Source organism: Amia ocellicauda, chromosome 9, assembly GCF_036373705.1.
Source record: "Amia ocellicauda isolate fAmiCal2 chromosome 9, fAmiCal2.hap1, whole genome shotgun sequence".
Lineage (NCBI taxonomy): Eukaryota > Metazoa > Chordata > Actinopteri > Amiiformes > Amiidae > Amia > Amia ocellicauda.
In genome coordinates this window covers 41,150,051-41,156,367 of record NC_089858.1, presented here as the reverse complement: position 1 = coordinate 41,156,367, position 6,317 = coordinate 41,150,051, and positions in this window count along the sequence as shown.

Genomic DNA, 6,317 nt, shown 5'->3' with positions numbered 1-6,317 from the left:
TGCGCATTATGCAGTTTCTAGATACAAGTGAAGAGGTGTATGATTCTGCCTTATCATGCATGCATGTAAATAGAAGTACAGAGATACACTGCAGAAATAGGATCCCTTCCTATAATTGGATTGTGTACGCTTCTAAATAGTATGTAGTCTCTTGAAATGGATGAAGGAAGGAAGTTAAGTGACTTACGCAGGGCCATACAATGAATCACAGACTGGGACTTGAACCAGGAACAGCTAGGGTAGCAATGTGGAGTAGTTATTACTGGACTCTGGACTCCTGAGCATGGGTTCAATCCCTGGTGGGGGACACTGCTGTTGTACAATTGGTAATTCTATGTAAAAATGATGTGATATATTATAACAATTGTATTATAATAATATGTCTAACTCTTATTGTAGTGCTCTTTAAACACCTGTCTTTGAGGGATCCTAACTTGGGTCTCTTTCAATCAGGAGTCCCTAATTCTGGTCTGGGAGGTGGACCTCTAGTCTGGGTAGATCCAGCAGGTTTTTCCTGAATACACAAGCTTATGCTTTCCAACGGATCCCTGAAGTACAAGTGAAACACATATTTATACTCTAAATATATTAATGTCAGCATTTCTGTCTATTTCCCATTGCAAAAGGCACTCCTTAGTATAACTGTGTCTATAACCATAAGTCTTTAAGTTAGAACTTATTTTCTATGTGGACTGTACGAGGAACAAGGAATGTTTCAGGTCAAGCAAATCACTTCACAGCTGTTGCACTTAAGTGTAGTGATGCATTTTGTTGACCTAGGCGTATCTCGTATACAACACTTCCAATTAATCTTATGTGGAGACATTCGTGTTTTCCAGTGGGCGGAGGGCTTCCAATCTGTCCTCCATTTTGAGCAGCACTTTCCCTTTGTCTTAATCCCAACCCAAATCAGGCCCTCTTGGCTGACCTACGGATTGGGAAGAGGACAAACACTTCCAACACAAAGATCACGACAAAGGTGAAAAACAGTAATCCCAAGAGAGGCCATTCTAACTTGACAGCCAACGAGGCCATTAACATATCAAGTCATGGGAAATATCATGGCCCGATTCTCTCTTTCCACACGCTCCAGCCTAAATGTCAGGCAGCCACGCTGGAATTCATTGTCCATTGAGAGCCTGTTCATTTCTTTTAATTTTTTTTCTCTCTCTCACAGTTCTGTTAATTAATGGATACAGGCAAGAACACAAGGAACAGTCTTGTAGAACACAGAAACCATCTGCCAACCATCTTCTCTATATACCCAGGAACCTGTACTTCTGTACTTCCACTCAAACAGGCCTGACAATTCGATTGGGTGGGACAACAACCTCTCAAAACCACAGGGCCGCCCACCTATGCCACACTATGGCAGGGAGGGGGTTCATTTTCCCTCCCTGCCTGCTCATGTCCTTCAGGTGGTTGGGGTGATTGACCTTAATTGACCAATCAACCCCAGCCAACTGCTATATAAGGAGGCCTCAGCCGCACATATTGGGGAGTTAGAGTTGAGATGTGTTGAAAGCAAGTGGTGTTTTGTGTATGTCGTGGTTTGTTTTATGTTTTTACCACAGTGAAGACCTTGTCCTTGTGTGTGTACTTTGGTTTGTTTGTTTTGTGTATCTTTTTGGTTGGCCCTTGTGCCTGTTTACTGTTACTTGTTACCTGCAGTCTCTGAGCCTCCATTCCTGCCCACCACACACACACGGACATAAGCATAGACCATAAAAAATGCACATAATGAAGAAGATGAGGATAGATCACATAACAACACTTACAACTATTTACACCTAACCATAATACCCAGATTGATTACTATTTGCAGTCCCATCATCCTATGTGCTTAGTTTACACTGACTTCACTAACTTAAGGTTATGTTTTTAGCAACTGATGTGATCATTATTTCAATAAATTAGCACTGGCCAGAAAGGAAACAAGAAGTACACATTTTCACTTTAAAAAAACTTAAAAACGCAAATTGTGGTCTATAGTGTGTAATTCATTACTGATAAGGACTTAGACAGACAAAATTAGACCAGGAAATGGATCCCATTGATTTCTATGGATCGTTAGTCAGAGATTTAATCACACAGGGTCGATTGCAACGAACTTGCAGAGTTAGTACGGAGCTCTGTACTAAGTGTGTACTATGATCTCGGGATCATCCCCAGCTGTGTACTAAAGTTAGTACCCATTGCAATGAAAAAAGAGGCGGAGCAAAGTTGGAGACTAGCAGATTAGTGGTTATGAATCGAGTTATGAGTAGTTCAGTAACAAAAGCAGTCAATACATTGTGATTTGGCACATTATGTTCCCCTTAGTACGGTGCTATCATAGTTAGTCTGTGGCTTGAGTTAGTCCCGTACTTAGTCTACTCTAGAGGGCGGCAGCAGTGATTTTGGGGGTCGTTGCAATGGAGACCTTTTTAGTCCGCAGCTGGAGACTAACTTTAGCCCCCGAGTTCGTTGCAGTGGGTATTAAACCTGCGGACTAGTTTAGTATGGAGCTGTGTACTAACCATGGGATCATCTCCAGCTAGTACGCAGCTTTCAGTTCGTTGCAATTGACCCAATGTGGCTTCACTCAGTTCTATTAAGTGGACTCTTGACAGTTTTCTGCAGGTCGAAGCAGTGTATAAAAAATGTATCCCAGGATAACTTTCAAACATAGGGTGTGAATATATTGGACAATGAATGTAACACTCTCTGTTCAGAAAGTGGCTGGACTGCCATGGGAACCATCAGTGAGGCGGGGACAGATGCTAAAAATAACTTAGAGCTGACAAAAAAATAACATTATCTTGGGAGTGTTGACTAGTGCATTTCCCACAACAAAATCTGCCCTGTGTTGAGAGGTAAAATTATTTGAATTTTTGTGTAGCCTTTTTTCCCTACTTTAAAATTATTTAGCTTTACATACAGATTGATTCATATCAGACATGTTTGAGAAGGATTTTTATTGGGTGGGGGAATCACCAATAATTAAAATGCACCAGCGAAATGTTGACTAATTAAGCCCAACAATCGTCTCAATTAAGCAATTGAATGATGTGGATAAAACAAAACCCAGAAAGCACTGCTGCTCTCCAGGACCAGGGCTGCCCACCCATGTCCAGTACTATAATGTTCCAATAGGTGTTAAAAATAAAAAGTAGGGTGACGGCAGCAGTTTTGTGTTGCAATCATCTTCTCAGTGTTGCGCTATGACCTATTTATCAAGTTAAAAAAAAACTTTTGGAGTTATCTGAGATTAACATGGAGTTTGTACTTATACATATTGATGCCATGGTTTTGAGGTATTTTTATATATTTTTTTAATTTTCATGCAATGAAGAAACATCAGCTCTGCAGACTCAAAATAGAACAATCAGCAGCAGACGATGAGATGAGCAATTATGTGACAGTTTTATCTGCTATGTTCCCCTTTTGGAGTCTTATAGTCTGAAGGAAAAAAACAAAACAAAGCAGAAGTAGTTGATTTTAGCTCCCTGTAAAACCCAGATATTCTACCAAAATACACTGCTAAGAAAACCCATGAAGAAAACAACTCATCAGCAAGTCATGTAGTCTGCTTCTAATAGGTGAAGCAGCTTTCAATATAATCTCAATATACAGACACAAGACACGAGGGCATAAGTGAGAATTAAGGGCAATATAGTTTTAGGAAGTATAGACACATGGGTGTGGGGGTGTATGGGGAAAACTGCAAATTATTTAATTGATTTATTTATGTGAATTATTAATTTGTTTGGTGACTGCTTTATCCAGAACGATTTATCATTAGTTACATTTTCCACTTACATTCCGGACCCATCTGTACAGTTATTATTATTACTTTTTGAAAATATTTTCTTGTAAAGTATCTTGCCCAAGGGAAGAGCAGAAGTGTCACTGCCTAAGACTCGGGTATTGGGGGTGGGTTCAAGAAGTCTGTATTGGGCATTAGGATAATGTGGGCTCTCTTGTATGCTTCTAACAACTGTACACTGCTGTCCAAGAGAGTGAACCCTGCGTCATAATCAGCTGTTGCCGAGTCCCAGTAAGCTGTGAGTATCATGTCTTTAGAAGTGAGGGGGCGAAGGCACTCATTCAGGGTGACACACAACGAGCCACAGGTTGAGCTGTGGCTGGAAAAGAGGAACCTCCTCATAGCAAAACAACCTTAACTAAACCACTGGACAGCGATGAGATCTGGCAGTCAATCCTTTGTTCTAGAACCAGGCAAAACAGATTCTGCAGACAGAGCGAAACACATGGAGGTTTTGATCTTTTGGGTTTTGTCCGGTTGTTTTATTTGTTTTGATGAGTAATCGGGAAGACCCATCTAGGTGAGTTCCAAGTATTGTCAGCAGCATTATGTTATAGTTGGCTTTGAGTCTGGGCCCAGGGAGCACTTTTCTTTTTTGCACATGAAAAGCCCACACGTTTGGGGCTGTGCAAATCAGCCCACGCTGGTTTCATGAATGAAGGGGTTCCACCAACTGCTACAAAGACTACATGAGGAACACACACACACAAAAATAAAAAGACTTAAGCAGAAGACAACCCAAAGAGTTATCTCTCAGAGAACAAAGACCCATGCAAGGAAGTTGGCAGGAAGTTGCACTGCTCAGGATATATATCTGCCTGTACTCACAAAAAAAAAAAAAAAAAAGGAAATGACACTTACAGAATACAGGCTTTGCATCAGGTCAAAGTCAAGATTAACTGCTTGCAGTGTGACTTTGTAACCTGCCATACGTACCCGTGAAAAGCTTTTTTTAGTGTAGTGTTGTTTTTTTGCTTGTTTTTTCTACTGCATGGCAGTGTGAAACTTCAAATCCTATAAATAACAGTGCACAAGCAATTTCACTAACGCAGAGATGGTAGTGAAAGCGAAATAAAAAAAAACTAAACAAGAAAACATCAAGAAGACAACGAAACAGCCTAGAAACATGGCGGCATAGACCTCAAGGTCAGCAAGACAGTAGCACCTAAAAAAACGCTACTAGAATCTAGAGGTACATGTACAATCCCCACTTATATTCTAGGCAGATGGCAAAAAGTAGTCCTCGAAATGTGGGGCAATTACAGGACACAAAACTCTTTGTGCCTTTTTTCAAGAGTTATTATATTATTATTTTTCTCAGAACTAGCTGCTCTGTCCATCTGAATGTCTATGTGATTGCTGTGACAGGTTTCATATGAGCCTGGCAATGCCATAGCAATCCACCATTTACCAAAACTCAGACGGTCATTTCCATTAAAAGTAAGGCTGCCTCTTGGTCACCACGCCCAGGTGGTGTAAAGTAGGGTTATGCTTATGAATTTACTTCCTATCTACATAAACACCTGGACTTCCTTGTTGTCCAGCAGGTATCATTAGGATGTGAAAGGTGTAGATGAGATACTTTGTGCTGGCAGCGTTAAACAAGGGGGACACACAAATAAAAGCAAACTTGAACGAACAAACAAAAGAGAACTGCCCATGTCTTGGACATGGCCTGACCGGCACCTTACCGCAGTGCTAGCATTATTGTTTTGCTTCAGGAGATAAAGCTAAGGTCCTTATAGATTGCATATCTACATCGCAGTTCAATTTCACACAACACAAGTGTAATCTAGGCCCTGGGCAGGACATCTGGCTTAGCAAAGACAATACATGATTTGCCTACATGAGTCACCTGACCCTTCATTTTGCAAGCCCCAGGGAGATAAGGGTTACCAACCACAATGGATGGTTGGAAAAATAAGAGATGACTACCATTACAGCTAATTATAGTAACCAAGTATGGTATTTTAACAATTGTGTTGTTTTTTATTTTGCATGTAGAATAATCACAGATATTGAAAATATGCATATTGTCCTATTGTTTATATTTTGACAACAAAGAGCACTTTTGTTGACAGCCTTTCTTTTGGATCACTGTGTTCTCTCGTGACAAAGATGTTTTGACAACCATGATCAGCATCCATTACAGTCTACCTCAGGAAAACTTTAAGCAGAAACCTAAAAGTCTAGTATACTGTGACTTGACTGGATGAATTTAAATCGGAGTTTGAAATAGCTGCAACATCAACACACTGTATGTTTTACTCAATACTAAGAGTTTTAAACTATCCCCGGATGAAATTATCTCATATGGCCGAGGAAGGTAGCTTATAAAACAATAAATAACAACAATACTATCTCACATACACCTATACACCTTCAATTTTGCATAAGTTTTGTATTAACTAAAGAGTAATTCTATGATTCAAATTTTGGTGATCGGTTATTCAGAACAATACAACATAGTCCTGGACACTGAAGTGGTATCTCAGCAACAGGTAACTGT